This window comes from Triticum urartu, chromosome 6, assembly GCF_003073215.2.
Source record: "Triticum urartu cultivar G1812 chromosome 6, Tu2.1, whole genome shotgun sequence".
In the NCBI taxonomy this organism is placed as follows: domain Eukaryota; kingdom Viridiplantae; phylum Streptophyta; class Magnoliopsida; order Poales; family Poaceae; genus Triticum; species Triticum urartu.
The window spans coordinates 275,642,510-275,667,035 of record NC_053027.1 but is presented as its reverse complement, the minus strand read 5'-3'; positions in this window follow the sequence as shown (position 1 = coordinate 275,667,035).

Genomic DNA, 24,526 nt, shown 5'->3' with positions numbered 1-24,526 from the left:
GCATTCATCACCGTTAATTTATATTGGGTATGACTATGATTGGATCTCCTTTACCATGAATTACAATGTCTAGTCAGTCCTTGATCTTTAAAGGTGCTCTGCATTTATGTTTTGCGGTCTCAGAAAGGGCTAGCGAGATACCATCTTGTTATATCATATTATGATTGTTTTGAGAAAGTGTTGTCATCCGAGATTTATTATTATGACTTGCTAGTTGATTATGCTATTGATATGAGTAATTGTGAGACCTGAGAATTATTGCAAACGTGGTTAGTTATGATCTATGCTGAAAACTTGAATGCTGGCTTGACATAGTTACAACAACAAGAGCAAACAGAGTTTGTAAAAGTTTTTCTTTCTTTCAGTTTGTCAACTGAATTGCTTGAGGACAAGCAAGGGTTTAAGCTTGGGGGAGTTGATACGTCCCCGTCGTATCTACTTTTCCAAATACTTTTGCCCTTGTTTTGGACTCTAACTTGTATGATTTGAATGGAACTAACCCGGACTGACACTGTTTTCAGCAGAATTGCCATGGTGTTGTTTTATGTGTAGAAAACAAATATTCTTGGAATGACCTGAAACTCCACGGAACATCTTAGAAAAAACAATAAAAAATCCTCGCCAAAGATGAAGACCAGGGGGCCCACACCCTTCTCACGAGGGTGGGGGGCGCCCCCCCTAGGGCGCACCCCCTACCTCGTGGGCCCCCTGGAAACCCTCCGACGCCAACTCCAACTCTATATATTTGCTTTCGGAGAGAAAAAAATCAGGGAGAAGAAATCATCGCGTTTTACGATACGGAGCCGCCGCCAATCCCTAAAACCTCTCGGGAGGGCTGATCTAGAGTCTGTTCGGGGCTCCGGAGAGGGGGATTCGTCGCCGTCGTCATCATCAACCATCCTCCATCACCAATTTCATGATGCTCACCATCGTGCGTGAGTAATTGCATCATAGGCTAGCTGGACGGTGATGGGTTGGATGAGATTTATCATGTAATCGAGTTAGTTTTGTTAGGGTTTGATCCCTAGTATCCATTATGTTCTGAGATTGATGTTGCTATGACTTTGCTATGCTTAATGCTTGTCACTAGGGCCTGAGTGCCATGATTTCAGATTTGAACCTATTATGTTTTCATGGATATATGTGAGTTCTTGATCCTATCTTGCAAGTCTATAGTCACCTACTATGTGTTATGATCCGGCAACCCCGAAGTGACAATAATCGGGACCACTCCCGGTGATGACCATAGTTTGAGGAGTTCATGTATTCACTATGTGCTAATGCTTTGTTCCGGTTCTCTATTAAAAGGAGGCCTTAATATCCCTTAGTTTCCAATAGGACCCCGCTGCCATGGGAGGGTAGGACAAAAGATGTCATGCAAGTTCTTTTCCATAAGCACGTATGACTATATACGGAATGCATGCCTACATTACATTGACGAATTGGATCTAGTTCTATGTCACCCTATGTTATGAATGTTACATGATGAACCGCATCCGGCATAATTATCCATCACTGATCCGGTGCCTATGAGTTTTCCATATACTGGTTCTCGCTTATTTACTTTTCCGCTGCTATTGTTACAATCACTACAGAATACCAAAAACATTATTTTTGCTGTCTTTACTTTAGTTGCTGCTACCACCACTATCATATTACTTTGCTACTAAACACTTTGCTGCAGATACTAAGTTTCCAGGTGTGGTTAAATTGACAACTCAGCTGCTAATACTTGAGAATATTCTTTGGCTCCCCTTGTGTCGAATCAATAAATTTGGGTTGAATACTCTACCCTCGAAAGCTGTTGCGATCCCCTATACTTGTGGGTTATCACCCACCATGGGGCTGGTGCCTTAGTGACTTCCGGTGAGGTTGCGATTTTTCTGATTCCCATCATCATGGTTTCGGGCGGAGGTTCAGCTGAGGGCCGCGAGATCCGTCTCGGCGCGCTCGTTTTCATCGCCGACGACTCCGCTTGGCTTCAAGAAGCTCCCTCGACGTTGAGGCGCTCCCCGTCCGCGGAGTGACCCACTTTCGGGCGTGCGCCCGTGGCGTCCTTCTGCGGCGCCGTCGACCCAGTATCGGTCAGCTCCCGCAACATCTTCGCCCTTCGCTGGTCGACGCCGCAAGAGATCCGGTCGATCGGTGGCTTGCCAGTCGGCCACCCCTCAAGTCGCGGCAATCGAGCACGAGGAATCTCTCTATGGGCTGTTCGACCTGTTGACTGGCTCTATTGAGACTCTGTCCGAGTGTGACAGCAGCGACCCTGTGGCAGAAGTCTTGATGGTCAACATGCCGCGCAGCCCGCCTGGTTTCCGCCACGGTGACGGCGGCGATGGCGGCGGTGATCCGTCACATGTTCATGAATAATATTGTCCTCAAGCCCTTACTTCGCAGCAGCGAGAGGAGCTGCATCATCGCAATACGGAGGCACTCCACACTCCCATCATTGGGGAAACCTCCGGGGCTCGGGCCTTGGAGATTGCGCGCCTGGCCATGTTGGCTGAGCGCACACGACTGGAGAATCTCCAATGTTCACTCGACGATCGCGCTCGATGGATGATCCCTGAATCCAGTCGACGACAGCGGCAATTGTTCCTCCCGAGCATCAGGTATACCATACCCCAATTCAAAATCTTACCGAAGCAGCCCGCATAGCAGAGTCAATCCAGCCGTCCCAGTCAGAGGCTGCAAGAGGTTTGATGCATATTCGAGTGCTGCTCCGTGCGGCTGGAGAGTAGAACACAGCAGTTTCCCAGTCGTGCAACAGGATCCATAGCAGATATGTGGTTGCGGACACTGTCCAGTCGGCCCACAGCTCAAGATCGCCTCCGCGGCGTGAGGGCCGAGGACACCGTCATGAGCAGTACATGGGTCGGAACCACGAGCAATATGATCATCAGTTTGGCCGTGAGGACCGCCGTCGAGTGTCCACGCCCCCTCCGAGGGGCGGATCATATGCACCCCGGTGACCCGATGATAGGCATCCATATGGTGACGAGCGAAGACATCCAGTCAACCCCAGAGAACCTGGATTTGATGCAAGATCAATTTTCGTACAAGGTTTGGTCGACAGGAACACAGCTCATAGAGAAGGACAAGACAGAGATCGGCCAGCGAGCAGTCGAGTGCATGTATTAGGACCTGAGTGTTTCAGCAGTGCCATCAGAGCCGCAGAAATCCCTCCCAACTTTAGGTTGGCGACTGGGGTAAGTAAGTTTACCGGTGAATCTAAACCTGACACTTGGCTAGAGGACTACCGAGTGGCTGTACAGATTGGCGGCGGTAATGCTCAGGTAGCCATGAAACACCTTCCTTTGATGTTGGAGGGGTCGGCCAGAGCTTGGTTGAATCAGTTGGCCCCTAGCAACATATTCAGTTGGGAAGAGTTGGCCCGAGTGTTTGTTAGAACATTTGAAGGCACTTGCAAGCGACCTGCAGGGCTGACAGAGTTGCAGCATTGTGTTCAGAAGCCGAATGAGACATTGAGAGATTACATCCAGAGGTGCACCACTTTGCATCACACAGTGGAAAATGTGTCACCGCACCAAGAAGTTTGCGCCTTCAAGGAGGGTGTTCGGTACCGAGAGTTGAACCTAAAATTCGGTCGGACAGGAGATATGACTCTAGCCCGAATGATGGAAATAGCCACTCGGTACGCTAACGGTGAAGAAGAAGACCGACTTCGAAGTGGCAAGAGAAAACCAGTCGCCTAAGATGCTGGAGGAGGTAATTCCAATCGGAAACAGAAGCGCAAGGCCGAACCCACCGCTCATGGTGAAGCCGCAGCAGTGACTCAAGGAAAATTTAAGGGAAAACCTAAAGGACCATGGGTCCCCAAAAAGGTGAAGGATTCGGCAGGAAATGATGTGTTAGATCTGTCGTGTCATATACACACCAAAGTGGATGATGAAGGAAACCTGATTTATCCCAAGCATACCACTCAACAATGTCGACTCCTTATCCAGCAATTCCGAGAGGGCCAGTCCTAGGAGAAAGAGAAAGAGTCTAATAAGGGCGAAGATAAAGAGGAAGATGATGGTTTCCCCAACATCAATGCCACTTTGGTGATTTTCGCTGATGTTGAGAGCAAAAGTCGATTGAAAGTCATTAACAGAGAGCTGAACATGGTTACTCCGGCAACGCCAACATATTTGAAGTGGTCAAAGACTCCCATTACATTTGACCAGTCAGATCACCCGGCACGTGTTGCCACCCCAGGGCAGCAAGCGTTGGTGGTCGACCCGGTCGTCGGAGGCACCCGATTGACCAAGGTCCTGATGGATGGTGGCAGTGGCTTGAACATTCTATATGCTGAGACTCTCCGAGAGATGGGCATCTCGATGTCCAAACTTAGTGAAAGCAATATGCGCTTCCACGGTGTCATTCCTATGAAAAAAGCTGATTCACTCGGCCAGATCACTCTTGACGTGGTTTTCGGCGATTCGAAGAACTATCACAAGGAAAAGTTGACATTTGAAGTTGTGGATTTTCACAGTGCTTATCATGCTATTTTGGGCAGGCCTACGTATGCTCGCTTCATGGCTCAACCTTGTTATGTATACCTCAAGCTGAAGATGCCTGGGCCAAAAGGTGTGATTACGATCACTGGTAATCGATAGAGAGCGGAGGAATGTTTCCAGAAGGGCTCAAAGATTGTCGATGAACAGATGGCAGCAGTGAAAATGCAAGAGTACCAGAAGAACGCAGATCCGAGTGATTTGCTGCATGCCAAGAAGCCCGCTTCAGAATCTTCATTTTAGTCGTCTGGTGAAATGAAACAAGTTCATGTTCACCTGACCGATCCTAATGCTGCTCCAACTCATATCTCAACAACACTCGACAGCAAATAGGAAGAAGCACTCATCCAGTTCCTTCGTGAGAACTGGGACATCTTTGCATGGAAGCCTTATAACATGCCAGGTGTACCCAGGGGACTGGCTGAGCACCGTTTGCGAGTCGACCCAAAAGCAAAACCTATCAAAGAGCATCTCCGTTGGTCCGCCGTGGAGAAGAGGAAGGCAATTGGTGAGGAGGTGGCTCGGCTTTTGGCAGCTGAGTTCATCTGCGAGATATACCACTCCGAGTGGCTTGCTAATGTTGTCATGGTCCCCAAGAAAGACGACTCACTCCATATGTGCATCGATTTCAAGCATATCAATCGGGCCTGCCCGAAAGATCACTTCCCCCTACCCCGCATTGATCAAATTGTTGACTCGACTGCGGGATGCGAGCGTTTGGACTTTCTGGACGCTTATTCCGGGTACCATCAGATCCGACTGTATGGTCCCAATGAAATCAAAACAACTTTTATCACCCCATTCGGGTGCTTTTGCTATGTTGACATGCCCTTTGGTCTCAAGAATGCTGGTGCCACATTCATGCGCATGATTCAGAAGTGCCTGCTCACTCAAATCAGTCAGAATGTGGAAGCATACATGGATGACATCGTGGTCAAGTCACGTAAAGGTTCCGACCTATTGACTGACCTCGCCGAAACCTTTGCTAATCTAAGAAGGTACGATATCAAGCTTAATCCATCAAAGTGCACATTCGGAGTCACAAGAGGAAAGTTACTCGGTTTTCTCGTTTCCGAACGAGGATCGATGCAAACGCAGAAAAAGTTGGTGCAATTCTATGAATGAAACGCCCTGTGCGTGTGCATGATGTCCAGAAGCTTACTGGTTGCCTGGCCGCATTGAGCCAATTCATTTCTTGTCTCGGTGAAAAGGCATTGCCTCTTTACCGACTGATGAAGAAGTCTGAAAAGTTTGAGTGGACTCCTGAAGCTGATGCAGCGTTTGCAGAGCTCAAAACCCTGCTTTCCACCCAGCCGGTGCTTGCTGCTCCAATCAGCAAAGAGCCTTTACTGCTTTATATCGTAGCCACTGGACAAGTTGTCAATACGGTGCTCACGGTCGAGCGGGAAGAAGAAGGCAAAGCCTTCAAAGTTTAGCGCCCAGTGTATTATATTTCTGAAGTCTTAACCCCGTCCAAGCAAAGATATCCTCATTATCAGAAGTTGGTTTATGGAATTTATCTGACGACAAAGAAAGTTGCACATTACTTCTCAGATCACTCGGTTTCAGTTGTCAGTGATGCTCCATTATCAGAAATTCTGAATAACAGAGATGCAACTGGTCGAGTGGCGAAGTGGTCGATTGAACTCCTTTTGTTAGACATCAAGTTTGAGGCAAATAAAGCAATCAAGTCCCAAGCAATAGCAGATTTCCTCGCCGAGTGGAGTGAGCAACAACAGCCGACTCAAATTCACTCGAAACATTGGACTATGTTCTTTGATGGGTCCAAGATGCTGAATGGTTCTAGTGCTGGGGTGGTTCTGGTATCCCCGTGAGGCGACAAACTCAGTTATGTTCTCCAAATTCACTTTGATTCCTCCAACAAAGAGGCTGAATATGAGGCACTTCTGTATGGGTTGCGTATGGCCATTTCACTCGGCATCCGCCGCCTGATGGTTTACGGCGACTCAGATTTGGTGATCAATCAAGTGATGAAGGAATGGGATATCAAGAGCCCAGCTATGACTGACTATTGCAATGCAGTGAGGAAGTTGGAAAAGAAGTTCGAGGGGTTAGAGCTCCACCACATACCCTGAGTCAAGAATAAAGCAGCTAATGATCTGGCGAAGATAGGCTCCAAGCGTGAGTCTATTCCTAGCAATGTGTTTTTGGAACATCTCCACACTCCGTCAGTTCAAGAGGATCCTTTCACGGAAGAGCCCCCGCAACCGAAAAGTTCCACCGACTCGACTGAGGTTGAAATTCCAGCCGTGGTCGACCTGATCATGGAGGTTTTGGTCCTCACCCCTGATTGGACAGTGCCATATGTTGCATACATTCTCAGAAAAGAACTTCCAAAGGATGAGGACGAGGCCCGTCAGATCGTCCGTCGATCCAAAGCCTTCGCCGTGATAGGTGGTCGACTGTATAGAGAGAGTGTGAACGGAGTTGCTCAATGATGCATTACCCCAGAGGAAGGTCGAATGATTCTCAATGATATCCACTCGGGGACCTGTGGTCACCATGTGTCCTCTCGGACAATCGTGGCCAAAGCATACCGAGCAGGTTTTTACTGGCCGCGTGCAAATGAAATGGCAAAGGAAATAATCTACAAGTGTGAGGGCTGCCAGTTCTACTCCAACATGTCTCACAAGCCCGCTTCAGCCTTGAAGACCATTCCCCTCGTCTGGCCATTCGTTGTTTGGGGGTTGGATATGGTTGGACCCCTGAGGACTGGCAGAAGTGGTTTCACTCATTTGCTTGTAGCAGTCGACAAGTTCACTAAGTGGATCGAAGCTAAGCCTATCAAGAATCTCGACTCAGGCACTACCATCAGTTTCATCAGAGAGCTGGCGTTCAGATATGGAGTCCCTCATAGTATTATCACGGATAATGGCTCCAACTTTGATTCTGATGAGTTTAGAGCATTCTGCGCCTCCCAGGGTACTCGGGTCGACTACGCGTCTGTCGCGCATCCACAGTCGAATGGACAGGCAGAAAGAGCAAATGGTTTGATCCTCCAAGGGCTGAAACCCCGGTTGATGCATGACCTCAAGCATGCAACGGGTGCTTGGATAGATGAGTTGCCTTCCGTCCTTTGGGGATCGAGAACAATGCCAAACCGATCGACTATTCGGACTCCCTTCTTCATGGTCTATGGGGCTGAAGCCGTGCTGCCAAGCGACTTGCTTCACAACACGCCCCGAGTAGAACTTTTCTCAGAAGCTGAAGTAGAGCAAGCTCGGCAAGATGTTGTTGACCTCCTGGAAGAAGAGAGAGACATGGCTTTGATCTGTTCGACCATTTATCAGCAAGACCTCCATCGATTCCATGCCAGAAATGCGAGAGGTCGAGCATTTCAGGAAGGAGACTTAGTGCTCCGAGTGGATCAGCAACGGCCTCACAAGCTTGCTCCTGCTTGGGAAGGTCCCTTCATCATCACCAAGGTGCTCCACAACGGAGCTTATCACCTTTATAATGTGGAACACAAGAAAGACGAGCCACGCGCTTGGAACACAGATCTGCTCCGCCCTTTTAACACTTAAGCACTCGGGTCAGCGAGTTGTAATAAGAACCGTTCATTTTGCTTATCAAAAACAAGATTTTTGTGGTGCCTTAACAATTGTTATCCTGTCAAGTTGTGTGTTCAAATCCCCAAGTGGGTGGCTTAGCCACGAACCTGATTCGCCTAAGTTTCTAAAATTCCTACCGAGTGGAGAGCAATCCTCCCATTTGGGGGCTTAGTTGCTGTCAAAACCGGCAGATCTCGGTTAGGGAGTCCCGAATTGTGCGTCTAGGATCGATGGTAACAGGAGGCAGGGGACATGATATTTACCCAGGTTCGGGCCCTCTTGATGGAGGTAATACCCTACGTCCTGCTTGATTGATATTGATGATATGAGTATTACAAGAGTTGATCTACCACGAGATCGTAGAGGCTAAACCCCTAGAAGCTAGCCTATGGTATGATTGTTGTATATGATCTATCCACCAGCCTGGCCTCGGTTTATATAATGCACCAGAGGCCTAGGATAACAAGGGTCCTAGCCAAATACGCCGGTGGGGAGGAGTCCTTGTCTTGATCACTAAGTCTTGTGGAATCTTCCATGTATGCGGTAGCTGTACGAACTGGCCCATGAGTATACGGCCATGGGGTCCTCGGCCCAATCTAACAAATTGGGAGACGACATGGTGAGTACCCCCTAGTCCAGGACACCGACAGTAGCCCCCTGAACCGGTCTTCAAGTTAGGGACGCTCCTCGATTCTTCCGAACTGTTCTTCATCTTCGGTTGTCGGTCTTGAAAACTGGTTCAACAAATCTTCTCATCTTCGATCTTGAGGATCGCTGAAATGCATTCAACGAGTTTACACGTCGGGTACCCGAGGAGCCCCTTTAAGTTTCCGGCCTTTATCAATGCCTTGTTATTTTTATGCCACGCCTCGGGTTTGAAGTTGTTCCCGGGAGGCAGTGTCCTCTTGCATCCGAGCTCTAACACCGGACTGCATTCGAGGTATCTTTTGCAGCCGCGCACCAATGCCGGACAGCTTCCGAGCTCCAACGCCGAAATGTATCCGAGCTCCAATGCCGGATTGTGTCCAAGCTCCAACGCCGGACTATATCCAAGATGTCATAGATCATCTTGGTCCAAAAAAGTTGAAGGAGTTTAGCCGAGCTTAATGCCGGAAATGCCCTCTATGGAGCTAGCCGCTAGCGCCCGAGCTTTATGCTAGACTACTTCGAAGGTGGTGCACCACCCCGACCGTGGGCTGATTTTTTGTGAATATTTTTAACTGGTGCAGTTTATTCTCTGCCGATGTATATCCAGTAGCCCTCAAGGTGTGTATCAGTCTAAAACCCGAGATGCACCTGAAGGCAAGCATAAAACCGTTGTTCCCAGTAGCCCCTGAGACTCAGGTCGATGTGCGAAATCGGCCTGAGGATCAACTCCTAGCTCGGTAGCATACATAGGAATAAAAACGCAGTGTAATATATTAGAGATAATAGTGATCGGCGAACGGGCCCCCCGAGAGAGGGTCGTGAGAAGTCGCCGTGATATATAGCTTGATGCCAGATAGGTCCAGATGGTACTTATTGATGTCCGAAGACCCGCTTCCCATAGTTCGATCAAGCCGAACACTGAGCCCTTTGAATTTTCTGCATTGAATAGGCAATGCAGTAGCCCCCAAGACACTGGTCAGGTGGCAACACCAGATCAGGGGATTGATGTGCCCCTTTAATATCTGTAAATAATGAACGCAAAGCCCAGTAGCCCCTGAGCCTTAATGTGGGCACGGGTGGCCGAATTAAGGATCGATATCCAGAGTAAAATCACAGATTATGTGTAATGATTCTATGTATCCAAGTACTTTACATCATTATTTTGATTCCATTGCGACTGTTTATCAGTTGAAAGTGGCCCATCATCGACCTCTACCCCTTGTAGATACTACGCAGGGTGTTTCCGCAATAACAAAACAACCCTTAGCCGACGTCTCGGCGCCCGAAGGCGGTTGTGTTAGCGGAAACGAGGCAATCAGATATGCGGGGTTTATAACTTTTGCTTAGTCATAGGAGCTTTAAACTGGGGAAGCTAGCTATGAGCCCCCGGTTAGTGTTCGGCGACATCTGAGGTCAAGCCGTAAACACTTCGGCCAATGTTATGAATGGCCCGTCATTTAACATAGTCATCGGATCGCTGACCAGTTTACGCCTATTGTGACAGTCAGTTTTCGGCTTTCTCCACTGAGGTGCTTAACCATGCGAGCTAGAAGCACAATCGCAGTGGTTCTCCCTTTGCACACCTATCCAAACAAAGTGGAACGTAGGAGGCAAGCACAGGAGCCGGGCAACCCAACTATTGACCGAAGACACAATTCGAAACCGATGCATATATGGCAATATCCGAGAGTGTTTTTGCCGAATCTCTAAAGGTGTCCAGCGTTGCACTACGAGACTAATGCTGGAAACACACAAATAGTTTAAAAGTGCCATAGGCTTGGAAAACCAAAAAACGTCAGTGAAAACCTGACGTCCGAACAAGATCAAGTGTTCGGCGCCAATCTGAAAATTGGACTTTAGAAAAAAAAAGTGCTTCTATCATGCTTTAACATGACACATCCTATCTCAAGACTCCAAGCGGGTCAGCCTACGGCTTCAACCTCCTATCCCGAAGGCGGAGTACTTTTCATTAGGCCAGTTTAGCAAACTAAACTCTAGCGGCTTTGAGAGAGAAATTAGGCTCCTCAGCTAGTGACCACATACTTGTGTCGAAAAAAGGAATGATAAATAATAACAATAATAATAATAACTTTGCAACGACTAAGAAGAAGAACACTTATTATAAAACGGCTCATATAAATTTAAGAGCCCCCAAGTGGCTTGGGTAAAAGAATTTTATGTATAATGATTGTATGTACTAAAGTACTTATATCATATATATGTTCACCCGAACTTTAAACGCGTCTTAACCGACCGCCGGCTTCTCCCTCTTCGGTCAAGGACCGAAAAGTGTTATGTACTCCACCTGTTGAGAATATCGACGGTGTTTCCAATAACCAGGCAATCAGGCCATAAGGCTGTAATAGACAAAGCGCGCTCAGGGAACTTATGTTATATTACTGGCGAAGTGTAAGAAGCATCTTCGAAGAAAATAGTACCCCCACCGATATCTTTCTTCCATGCTCATTGTTACCATGAGACTTGTGCAATAGATTTTTTGTACTCATGAGTTCCATTGTGTGCCGACCATCATTGAAAACAATAAGAGCGCTAGCTTTCGGCTTCACCCAGTCTGAGGTCCGGCTCGAATGACTCGATCGTGACAATCGCAGAGGTGCTCCCTTTACTCCCTAGCCGAACAATCGGGAATGTAGGGGTAAACACAGGAGCGAGGCAACCCAGCCTGTAAATCGCTTAAGTCAATATGGTGCATATTGTGGCATAATACACGAACAAGGAACGAAGCCGTACAAGTATAATCATATGCAAGAGGAAAAGCTTCATAAAGGAAGCCCCAAGTAAACGGGGTATTTGAATTTGTGTGTCACAAACAAAGTTTGGACAAGGAAAAAAATTTACAAGCAACTTTTTTCCAAAATATAATGCTTGGTCGAGCTGAACACAAGTTAAAAATTTAAAACTTTGAGCATGAAGGCAACTTAGCTGGTTAACGTGTTCGGTATTGATGACGCGGCCCGAGCTTGATGCGGGACAAGGTTCCATCCCCCAAGCCGGTCCCAAGGTGGCGGAGCAAAGAGCTCGGCACTCGGAAGTGGTGACATAGCACGGTCAATGCGGGCCGGCAGAGTGATGACGAAGTCCCTGGCATGGGGTAATGAAGTGTTGACGAAGCCCCCCGGCCAGCCGAGGTGACGTGGTATGTCAGTACGCCGAGTTGACAATACTGCCCAACCCGGATCATTTTCCTGTGCACAAAAAATAGTGTGAACCGAAGATAATAGTAATAATAATAATTAAAAAATCGTTGCATAATAAATAATTTATGCAAAGTGAGTAATAAAAGAAATATGGCCTGGCGCCGAAGTCAAGGCGGGGGCGTCGGCATGATGCGGTAAAGGTGTGGCAAAGCCTGAATTCACAGGTTGGTCCGAGTTCCGGATGCGGCGTTCGCCGGACTATGTACGGAAACTGACCGAACCATCACGCGACTGTCGTTAGAGCGGCCATCATTCGATAGACCTGTGTACAAATGATGGAACAAACCAGAGTAATAATTTCTTGGGAAAAATAAACCCCAACAAGCAAAAAATACTAGGATTAATAGCACCTGGTTTATTTGTTGTAGCAATCCGAAGAAAGGTGATTCCGAAAATTGGGACTCGATCCGCACACCCATTGCCTGATGGGCGATAAAGCGACGGTATGGTGATGCTGGCAAAGGTTGGCTTGCCGAGGCAAAGCCCTCGGTCCAGCTAACGTGACAGAGCTGGTCGGCTAGTGACGCCGAAGTCTCCGGAGTAGGTTGATGAAGAGATGTCGAAGCCCCGGTCCAGCCGAGATGTCGAAGCCTCGATGTCAGCCGATGAGTCGAAGTAGGTCGGCGTGATGGACACCAGCTTGAAGAAGCAATAGTGCGGCCCTGCCGATGCAGGTCGTGACGTGGTCGATGCCAGCTTGATGAAGTGGCTCTGCGGCGATGCCGGCATGCCCGCTCCGTGTAATCTATGGGGCGGCGATGTTGGTGATGATTTATCCTTCGCGATGCCGGACTCTTGTTCGGCTTGACGAGATGATGATCCGAAGAAGTTGAGCTCGTCTCAACAAAGTGACGACGTGTCTAGCGCAGGTCGGCAGCCTTGGAGCAATATTGCCGGACTGGTTTAACACCAGCATGATGACGAAGATGACCTCAGAGGAGGCTTAAAAATTTACGGACACGTGTTTAAAAACAACGCACAATACCCTAGAAGAGAATTCCTCTAAAAAGGTCGTCCAATATCATGTTCATAAAGAAACGTGAATTCGGGTCGGATCCGTATTCGCGCAGAAAATGGATCCGAAAATTGGTCCACTCATCGGAAGGTTCCCAGAGTTTGAACCGTCGGATCAAGCTGAAATTTGGAGGTGTGGTAGATATGGGAATTCCGCAGTAGATGAACGGTTGGATCTTCCAAAGGAGCTCTGAGCTGGGCTCTAGAGACCACGCCCTAAACTCGTCCAAATTCCCGTCCAGATTTGACAGGGCTCCGGTATATCGTAGATTGTCGGAGATTCCTCCATCAGAACTCGACAAAATTTTGCATGGTTGTTGTAGACGTAATTCTGCACTATTCCATCGAAGCAATCGTCAAACCGACGCTCGAGGAGGTGGTGACGGTGAATACAAGTTCGCTGTCCATAAAACAGCACGGACGCCCGAGGGCAATGTTGACGTTGAGCCCTCGAGCTCCATGGATGACTCCTCTATGATCATTACAGAGATCGGAGTTCATGTTGAAGAAGGCCCCTGTCTGAACATGACGGTCGGAGATGGAGCACAGTCCTCAGTCGAGCCAAGGTGACCAGTTGACCTGCGGGCGAGCCATTGATCCTTTTGCCGATCACACAGCGGAACTCTCAATGAAAGCACCGATGTCGGTGTCAAAACCGGCAGATCTCGGGTAGGGGGTCCCAAACTGTGCGCCTAGGATCGATGGTAACAGGAGGCAGGGGACACGATATTTCCCCAGGTTCGGGCCCTCTTGATGGAGGTAATACCCTACGTCCTGCTTGATTGATATTGATGATATGAGTATTACAAAAGTTGATCTACCACGAGATCGTAGAGGCTAAAACCCTAGAAGCTAGCCTATGGTATGATTGTTGTATATGATCTATCCACCAGCCTAGTCTCGGTTTATATAATGCACCAGAGGCCTAGGATAACAAGAGTCCTAGCCGAATACGCCGGTGGGGAGGAGTCCTTGTCTTGATCACCAAGTCTTGTGGAATCTTCCATGTATGCGGCAGCTGTCCGAACTGGCCCATGAGTATACGGTCATGGGGGTCCTCGGCCCAATCTAACAGATCGGGAGACGACATGGTGAGTACCCCCTAGTCCAGGACACCGTCAGCTGTAGTCCCATACTCGCCTAAGTTTAAAAAATCCTACCGACTGGAGAGCAATCCTCCCACTCGGAGGCTTAGCTGCAGTCACGAACTCGCCTAAGTTTCTAAAATCCTACCAAGTGGAGAGAAATCCTCCCACTCGGGGGCTTAGCTGCAGTCCCGTACTCGCCTAAGTTTAAAAAATCCTACCGAGTGGAGAGCAATCCTCCCACTCAGAGGCTTAGCTGCAGTCACGAACTCGCCTAAGTTTCTAAAATCCTACCGAGTGGAGAGCAATCCTACCACTCGGGGGCTTAGCTGCTGTCACGTACTCGCCCAAGTTTAAAAAATCCTACCGAGTGGAGAGCAATCCTCTTACTCAGGGGCTTAGCTACAGTCCCGTACTCGCCTAAGTTTAAAAAATCCTATCAAGTGGAGAGAAATCCACCCACTCGGAGGCTTAGCTGCAGTCACGAACTCGCCTAAGTTTCTAAATCCCATCGAGTGGAGAACAATCCTCCCACTCGAGGGCTTAGCTGCAGTCCCGTACTCTCCTAAGTTTAAAAAATCCTACCGAGTGGAGAGCAATCCTCCCACTCAGAGGCTTAGCTGCAGTCACGAACTCGCCTAAGTTTCTAAAATCCCACCAAGTGGAGCGCAATCCTCCCAGTCGGGGCTTAGCTGCAGTCTCACACTCACCTAAGTTTAAAACCATCCCGATCCGCAAGGACAACAAGGTTCAAGTTGTGCACAGCACCTAGTGCTCTTGTCCATGACCCACTCGGCGGAGCTATGCCACAAGTACAACGTCCGCTCCATCCATGATCCACAAGTACAAGGTCCAGAACCACAGATAAAAGTGCTCGGGCATCCGGCCCGAAGGAGTTTTAACGGTTACAAAATCACTCGGCATTCTGAGGCAAATTGAATTAAAGCTTAAAAGTTTGTTCACTCCTCTAGAGGAGGACTGGCTGGCTCGACAAACTCGTCCAAGTCAACTTCATCAGCGATGCGAGTGGCTGCTTCAACGAAGGTATCCATGAAGGACTGGAACTGGCGATGTTTGGTGTTAGCAACCTTGAGCGCTGCCAGCTTCTCTTCCATGGCCTCCTTGCAGTGGACACGAACCACGCACAAGGCCACATTAGCACCACATCGGGCAGAAGATTACTTACATGCTTGCACTCGGCCGGGGATCTCATTGAGTCGAGTCACTAGAGACTAGAGGTCATTTTGGAACCTCTCCTTCGGCCAGAGTGCTGTGTCGACTCGGGAAACCGCCACCTTCAGTCGAGCCAGATAATCCACGACACTGGTAAGACGAGATTCCAGTCGGAGCACATTCATGGCGGCTTCGTCCTGAACAGGAGAGTTGATGGGATCCATGTTCGTCTCAATCCGCCCAGTCTCTTCTTCAAAGTTCTGGCAAAACTCTGCACAGCACAGCAAAATGATGAGTCAAAGAACCGTCTGAGGAATTAATAACTGTCAAGAGAAACCAGTCGACCAGGAGGAAATACCTTCAAGCATGAGGAATAACTTCTTGGCGAGTCCCCCCAGATAAGCCTCCAGTTCATTTCTCTTCCAAGAGAGATCTTCAATCTTGTCATTCAAGGCTACCTTGTCCTTCTTCAGACGTGTCACTTCCTTGTTAGCTTCGGCAAGAGCAGTCTTCAGCTTGGCGTTGTCTTCCTCTAACGCCCCGACTGAAGCCAGCTTCTTGTCGGTGAGTGTTGTTTTCTCTTGGGCTTCCTTCTACACCGCTGCAAGATCAATATCCTTCTGTGCCAGAGCCTGCCTCATTTTCTCTAAAAAGTAATAAACAACACTTGGTTCAGAAAGAAGAACGGGAAGATGACTCAAGTAACAGTCCAATCTCACAGTCGGCAAGTTTTTTACCTTCCATACCAGTTGTTTCGTCCTGGGCCTTCTGCAAGTTCTGCTTGGCCAAGTCCAAGTCAAGATTGAGCTGGCTCTGGTTCCTCTCGAATTCGGCAAATTGGGATATGAGCTCACAGGATTTCTGAAGCCAGTAAATAAGATATATCAGTTGACAGAATCGAAGATTATTTGCTCTTGAGTGATGAAGTACAAATTCAGGATATTATGACAAAAAGAGTTCTAAGACTACTTCAGAATCAAACATTCAACAGTAGTCTCGGGGACTACACCCAGGCCACTGGTTTGGTTCGGTACTCGACTTGACCAATCCAGTCGCCCAAAAAGAGAGAGAGAGAGAGAGAGAGAGAGAGAGAGAGAACTGCAACAACAATATTGGGTTTCAGACCACCGCCGACTGCCCGCGGTCGACTGCGGTCTCAGGGACTACACCCATGGGTGCACTTGGCGTGCCCCCACTGGTTTGAGAGTTCGCTCGGCAGGATCAGTTCGAGACCGAGTGGATTTATTATCAGCAACAATCTAAGACCCCCGCCGAATAAAACATTCAATGACGGTCTCGGGGACTACACCCAGTGGGTGCACTCTGCGTGCCCCCACTGATTAAGTTCATTCTACACCGACTCAAGTGAAGAAGATAGTAAAATAAAAGAACGCACCCAGCGGGTGAATAGATGCACATGAAGTTTGAAAAAGTGTGAAAATGATCATCCACGGACATCTTACGAATAAGAAAGCATCAGTTCTCAAGTATCAAGTTAGAGGATCAGTCGGAAATCAACTAACCTGGACGTTGGCTTGGAGAGCTGCACTGGCGTCATAGGAAGCTTGGCTGGTCTCGTGCACCGTCTTCATCCGCTCCATCATCAGGCTTGCTTGGCATATAGCTTCTTTAGCAGCGCTCGCCTGGTCCTCCGGGACATGATGGGTGATGAACAGCGGAGATGGTGGAACGGTTGCAGCAATCTGAGGATCTGATGTATGGAATTGAACAGATGAAGCAGGGTCTTGAGCAGTCGACGCTGGTGGATGTTCAGTCGGCGCAGGTTGGGCAAAGGTGACAGAGGCCCGATTGAGGTTTCCAGTCTGCTGGATCACTGATTCGGGCACTGTTGTCGTCTGGGTTGTCTTGTCAGTCGACGCTTTCCTGCCCAAGTTCCTGCCTCTCCTTCCCATAGGCCTCAGAGGCGCTTCTTCATCATCGTCTGGAAGTTCAATCACATGTTGCGGCGCTGCAAAAGAATCGACCAAAATATATAATTGGACCTACAAACCAATTAGCGAAGTGGAGGCAAGATGGTAGAGTCACACCTACTCTGGAGGTGGCCGCATCTTCCATCTCCGTATCGTCCTCACTCCTGTAAATGTCCATTGAGGTCCCAGAAGTAGCTGCACTGCGAGTTCCCGAACTCACTCGGTCAAACAAGAAAGCGAGTCGACATCTGCTTAAGAAGTCCTTGCATAAAAGGATAAAACAAAACACTTACCCAGAGGCTCCGAGGCTTAGGAGCCGCTATCTTGGGTTGCTTCGGCGCCTTTTTAGTCGGGATGGGAGAGGAAGTTCGAGTGCGCTTCGAGGTCTGCGCAACTGCCTTGCCGCGGATGCTCGCGGGGTCATGGGTCTGCTTGGAGCGCCTTTCAGTGCGAGGCGGAGAGTCGACCTCCTCGCCGTCGCTTGAATCCTCACTCTCCTCCTCGTCGTCGTCATCATATCTCCAATCACCACTTTTCGCCCCCACTTGCCTCTCCCTCCTGGTCCTGCTCTCCATTGGGCATTGAGTACGTGTCAATATAAACCTGCAAGGTAAAGGATAACATAGACATCAGTCGGACATGAAGACTATTACAAATCAGAATGAAGAAACACTCGACAGTGAAGCACTCGACAGTAAAAGACAGACCTTTTCATGTTCATGACCAATGCAGAATGGTTGAACTCTTCTGGACCCCCGGGGGTTATCTTTGTTCCCAGTGATGCCTTGCAACCACAGCTCCACCATCTCTTCGGTGACCTCCTCCGGGTGGATCCGAGTGGTATCCTCAATGCCCGAGTACATCCACATAGGATGATTGCGGGCCTGGAGAGGCTGGATGTATCGACTGTGAAACACTTCTAGCAAGTCCATACCAGTCATGTCGTCCCGAACTAGTTGGACCACTCGCTCCATCAGGATGCTCACCTCTACTTTTTCTGCTGGAGTTACTTTCAAGGAAGTGGGTTGTTGGACTCTTTCCATGGAGAAGGGAGGGAGACCGGTGTTGGAAATATGCCCTAGAGGCAATAATAAATTGGTTATTATTATATTTCCTTGTTCATGATAATCGTTTATTATCCATGCTATAATTGTATTGATAGGAAACTCAGATACATGTGTGGATACATAGACAACACCATGTCCCTAGTAAGCCTCTAGTTGACTAGCTCGTTGATCAATAGATGGCTACGGTTTCCTGACCATGGACATTGGATGTCATTGATAACGGGATCACATCATTAGGAGAATGATGTGATGGACAAGACCCAATCCTAAGCCTAGCACAAAGATCGTGTAGTTCGTATGCTAAAGCTTTTCTAATGTCAAGTATCATTTCCTTAGACCATGAGATTGTGCAACTCCCGGATACCGTAGGAATGCTTTGGGTGTACCAAACGTCACAACGTAACTGGGTGACTATAAAGGTGCACTACAGGTATCTCTGAAAGTGTCTGTTGGGTTGGCACGAATCGAGTCTGGGATTTGTCACTCCGTGTAAACGGAGAGGTATCTCTGGGCCCACTCGGTAGGACATCATCATAATGTGCACAATGTGATCAAGGAGTTGATCACGGGATGATGTGTTACGGAACGAGTAAAGAGACTTGCCGATAACGAGATTGAACAAGGTATAGGGATACCGACGATCGATTCTCGGGCAAGTACAATACCGCTAGACAAAGGGAATTGTATACGGGATTGATTAAGTCCTTGACATCGTGGTTCATCCGATGAGATCATCGTGGAACATGTGGGAGCCAACATGGGTATCCAGATCCCGCTGTTGGTTATTGACCGGAGAACGTCTCGGTCATGTCTGCATGTCTCCCGAACCCGTAGGGTCTACACACTTAAGGTTCGGTAACCCGAAAGTTGTTCAGAGTCCCGGATGAGATCCCGGACATCACGAGAAGTTCCGGAATGGTCCGGAGGTAAAGATTTATATATGGGAAGTCCTGTTTTGGTCACCGGAAGAGTTTCGGGGTTTATCGGTAATGTACCGGGACCACCGGGAGGGTCCCGGGGGTCCACCAAGTGGGGCCACCTGCCCCGGAGGCTTGCATGGGCTAAGAGTGGTGAGGAACCAGCCCCTTAGTGGGCTGGTGCGCCTCCCACAAGGGCCCATGGCGCCTAAGAGGTGGGAAGGGGGCAAACCCTAAAGAGGATGGGCCTTAGGGCCCATCTAGTGGCGCCTCCCTCCCCTCTCCCCTCTTGGCCGCCACCTCCTTGGCCATCTAGGGCTGCCGCCCCCCCTTAGGGGTGGGAACCCTAGAGGGGGCGCAGCCCCTCCCCTTCCCTATATAAATAGAGGCATTGGGCTGCCCATAGGACGGGGTGATTCCATCTCTAGTTGGTGCAGCCCTGCATATCTCTCTCCCTCCTCTTCTGTGGTGCTTGGCGAAGCCCTGCAGGATTGCCACGCTCCTCCATCACCACCACGCCGTTGTGCTGCTGCTGGATGGAGTCTTCCTCAACCTCTCCCTCTCTCCTTGCTGGATCAAGGCGTGGGAGACGTCACCGGGCTGCACGTGTGTTGAACGCGGAGGTGCCGTGCGTTCGGCACTTGATCATCGGTGATTTGAATCACGACGAGTACGACTCCATCAACCCCGTTCACTTGAACGCTTCCGCTTAGCGATCTACAAGGGTATGTAGATGCACTCTCCTTCCCCTCGTTGCTAGTCTCTCCATAGATTGATCTTGGTGATGCGTAGAAAATTTTGAATTTATGCTACGTTACCCAACAACGGTCGACTAACCGGGAGTCGGTTGGTCCTTGCAGTAGAACCAGGTCGACTACCACCCTCTAACTGACTCAGGAAGGATCACAACTAGAAAAGCACTCTTGCTTCTCATATGGATACCTCGGCCTCCGCACATCTAGATCACATGAGTCTTCTCCTCGTTTGGGTTAGCTTTTTTCACTGAATGAGAGCAACATGTGAAGATATGTTTGAAGAGACACCAATGCGGTCGACAGCCCAAGAAATTTTCGCACATAGAAACGAACGCAACAAGATACGTGATGGTGTTGGGGGAAAAGTGATGAAGTTGGGCACCGAAGAAGTTCAGAAAACCCCAAAAGAAAGGATGGGGAGGCAGAGAGAATCCACGGTCGACGTGAGTCGCAAGGAGGACGCACTCACCCTCCTGCGACTGGGGCTCGGTCTCGTTGCCGGGAAGCCTCCAAGATCCATGGGCGATCAAACCTCCAGAGGCCAGATCCTCCACATCCTCCAACTAAATAGTGGAGCGGATCCAGTCGCCCTGGATCCAGCCGGGCGGCAGACCGGACCTCGAGGAGGACCCCCCGACTCGTCTTCTTGCCCTTCGGCTTCCCCATTGTCGTCGCCTTCTTGGTGTGCTCCAGAGCCGTCGTCTTGTCCTTCTCCATCGTCGTGGACTGCTCACAAGTGGTGCGGTGGTCTCGAGAGTGGCGGAGGACAAGGTGTAGAAACTGAGGAAGGAGAAGGAGAATGGGGAATGTTGTGCAGATGCACCAGCCGTAGAGTCTTTTATTTTCCCATTTCTGAGTGACTAACATGCGGGCCCAAGAAATCATGTCAAATCTCGCAACAGCCGCGCGCTCGGTACGTGGATAAAAAGGCGGCACAGAAATCGAGGCTCCCTTGCCTAATCTGTCCCGATTACTGCGGCGCACTCCGCCCCGCGCGCTTCCCAACATTTCGAATCCCGTGAGATCCGAAGACGACAGCACAGTCAATCACGCCAAAGATTTCATTCCGCTTCAACACTCGAAGCATTCCAGAATGAGTTCACTCGACAAATTCTAAATGGATCAAGGCGACCGAAAATAAGGTTGAAGTTTCAAAGTGGTTCGCCTTCCCAAGCAAGATGCTCCCGAAGCATAAAAAATTGGGTCGGAACTATCTCCAACCTTTTCTTCCTTCAGACCTCAATCCATTCAGGGGCTATTGACGATGACATGTACCTAGGGTAGGGTAATAGGCTTGACCTAGACACCCTCCCCAAGGACACTACTCAAAGATCAACATCATTCAAAGCACAGTAATTCCCACCGATTGGAATCTCCTTAGTGTGCAATTCACTCGACCAACAAATCCACTCGGATAACCCAATTCCATTCGACCAATGTATCACCATTCGACAATACAAGAAACCACTCGGAAGACAGAAGACCTAAAGTCACTCAGGATGGCAACGGCCAGGCATTCACTCCACAGTGTTAATGATCATTTATATGTCTTTATTGCTGGCGTTACCAGTAACACCTCGTCTTTATGTACATTGAACCTTGTATAACTGAGGGCTGGGGGTCCGGCGCACTCTATATAAGCCACTTCCCTCCTCAGGTACAAGGGTTCGCACCCCTGTAACTTCACGCATAATCCATTCGACCGCCTCAGGGCACCGAGATGTAGGGCTATTACTTTCTCCGTGAAGGGCCAGAACTCGTAAATCTTGCGTGCACAACCTCATCATAGCTAGGATCTTGCCTCCTCTTACGTACCCCCTAATCTACTGTCAGACTTAGAACCACGACAGTCACTCCGAGTATCGAAGAGGTATCTCTGGGCCCTCTCGATAATACACATCATAAGCTTGCAAGCAAATGACTAAGGAGTTAGTCACGAGGTGATGTATTACGGAACAAGCAAAGAGACTTGCCGATAACGAGATTGAACTAGGTATGAAGATACCAACGATCGAATCTCGGGTAAGTAACGTACCGATGGACAAAGGGAATTACATATGTTGTTATAATGGTTCGACCGATTCAGATCTTCGTGGAATATGTAGGAATCAATATGGGCATCCAGGTCCTGCTATTGGTTATTGACCGGAGAGGTGTCTCGGTCATGACTACATAATTCCCGAACCCGCGGGGTCGCACGCTTAACGTTCGTTGACGCTAGAGTAGTATTGGGATATTTGATGAGTGGTAACCAAATGTTGTTCGAACTCCCGGATGATATCCCGGATGTCACAAGGAGTCTTGGAATGGTCGAGAGGTAAAAATTTATATATGAGAATTGGGAAGTCATATTTTGGGTTCCGGCAAAAAGTGCAGTTTTTTCGGTATTGTACCGAGAAGCTTCTAGAAGGTTCCGGAGGATTCCGGAAGTCCACAAGTGGGTCCACCACGACCCAAGGGCTAGCATGGGCTGTGGGGAGGTGCCCCGGCCTTATTGGGCTAGGCGCACCAAGTCCTCAAAAGCCCATGTGGCTAGGGAAGGCAAAAAAAGAAGGAGTCCTAGTAGGAATAGGATTGGACTTAGAGTCCAAGTCCTCTCCCCCTTAGCTGCGCCCTAGGGCTTGGAGGGGCTGTTTCCCACACCCCTCCACCTATATATATATAGGACAACACTATTCTAATCCCGTGATTAGAATAGTTATTTGGATCACGTCAGGCCCTATATAGAGCGATCGGGTTGTTCCCGAACTGCCCAACTCGCTATAGAAAAAAAACGGCCCCACCATCCTGAAGGAAATATGCCCTAGAGGCAATAATAAAGTTATTATTTATTTCCTTATATCATGATAAATGTTTATTATTCATGCTAGAATTGTATTAACCGGAAACATAATACATGTGTGAATACATAGACAAACAAAGTGTCACTAGTATGCCTCTACTTGACTAGCTCGTTAATCAAAGATGGTTATGTTTCCTAACCATGAACAAGGAGTTGTTATTTGATTAACGGGATCACATCATTAAGTGAATGATCTGATTGACATGACCCATTCCATTAGCTTAGCACCCGATCGTTTAGTATGTTGCTATTGCTTTCTTCATGACTTATACATGTTCCTATGACTATGAGATTATGCAACTCCCGTTTACCAGAGGAACACTTTGTGTGCTACCAAACGTCACAACATAACTAGGTGATTATAAAGGAGCTCTACAGGTGTCTCCAAAGGTACATGTTGGGTTGGCGTATTTCGAGATTAGGATTTGTCACTCCGATTGTCGGAGAGGTATCTCTGGGCCCTCTCGGTAATGCACATCACTTAAGCCTTGCAAGCATTGTAACTAATGAGTTAGTTGCGAGATGATGTATTACAGAACGAGTAAAGAGACTTGCCGGTAACGAGATTGAACTAGGTATTGGAATACCGACGATCGAATCTCGGGCAAGTAACATACCGATGACAAAGGGAACAACGTATGTTGTTATGCGGTCTGACCGATAAAGATCTTCGTAGAATATGTAGGAGCCAATATGAGCATCCAGGTTCCGCTATTGGTTATTGACCGGAGACGTGTCTCGGTCATGTCTACATTGTTCTCGAACCCGTAGGGTCCGCACGCTTAAGGTTACGATGACAGTTATATTATGAGTTTATGCATTTTGATGTACCGAAGGTTGTTCGGAGTCCTGGATGTGATCACGGACATGACGAGGAGTCTCAAAATGGTCGAGACATAAAGATTGATATATTGGAAGCCTATGTTTGGATATCGGAAGTGTTCCGGGTGAAATCGGGATTTTACCGGAGTACCGGGAGGTTACCGGAACCCCCCGGGAGCTATATGGGCCTTAGTGGAAGAAGAGGAGAGGCAGCCAGGGCTGGGCCGCACGCCCCTCCCCCTAGTCCGAATAGGACAAGGAGAGAGGGGGCCGGCGCCCTCCTCCTTCTCTCTCTCTCTTTTCCCACCTCGCGAATCCTATTCCAACTAGGATTGGGGGAGAAGTCCTACTCCTGGAGGGAGTAGGACTCGTCCTGGCGCGCCCTATGATGGCCGGCCGGCCTCCCCCTCTTGAGCCTTTATATACGGAGGCAGGGGCACCCCAGAGACAGAAGTTGATCCTTGTGATCTTATTCTTAGCCGTGTGCGGCGCTCCCTGCCACCATAGTCCTCGATAATATTGTAGCGGTGCTTAGGCGAAGCCCTGCGACAGTAGTACATCAAGATCGTCACCACGCCATCGTGCTGACGGAACTCTTCCCCGACACTTTTCTGGATCGGAGTCCAGGGATCATCATCGAGCTGAACGTGTGCTAAAACTCGGAGGTGTCGTAGTTTCGGTGCTTGATCGGTCGGGCCATGAAGACGTACGACTACATCAACCAAACGCTTCCGTTGTCGATCTACAAGGGTACGTAGATCACACTCTTCCCTCGTTGCTATGCATCACCATGATCTTGCGTGTGCGTAGGAAATTTTTTGAAATTACTACCTTCCCCAACAGTGGCATCCGAGCCTAGGTTTTATATGTTGATGTTATATGCACGAGTAGAACACAAATGAGTTGTGGGCGATATAAGTCATACTGCTTACCAGCATGTCATACTTTGGTTCGGCGGTATT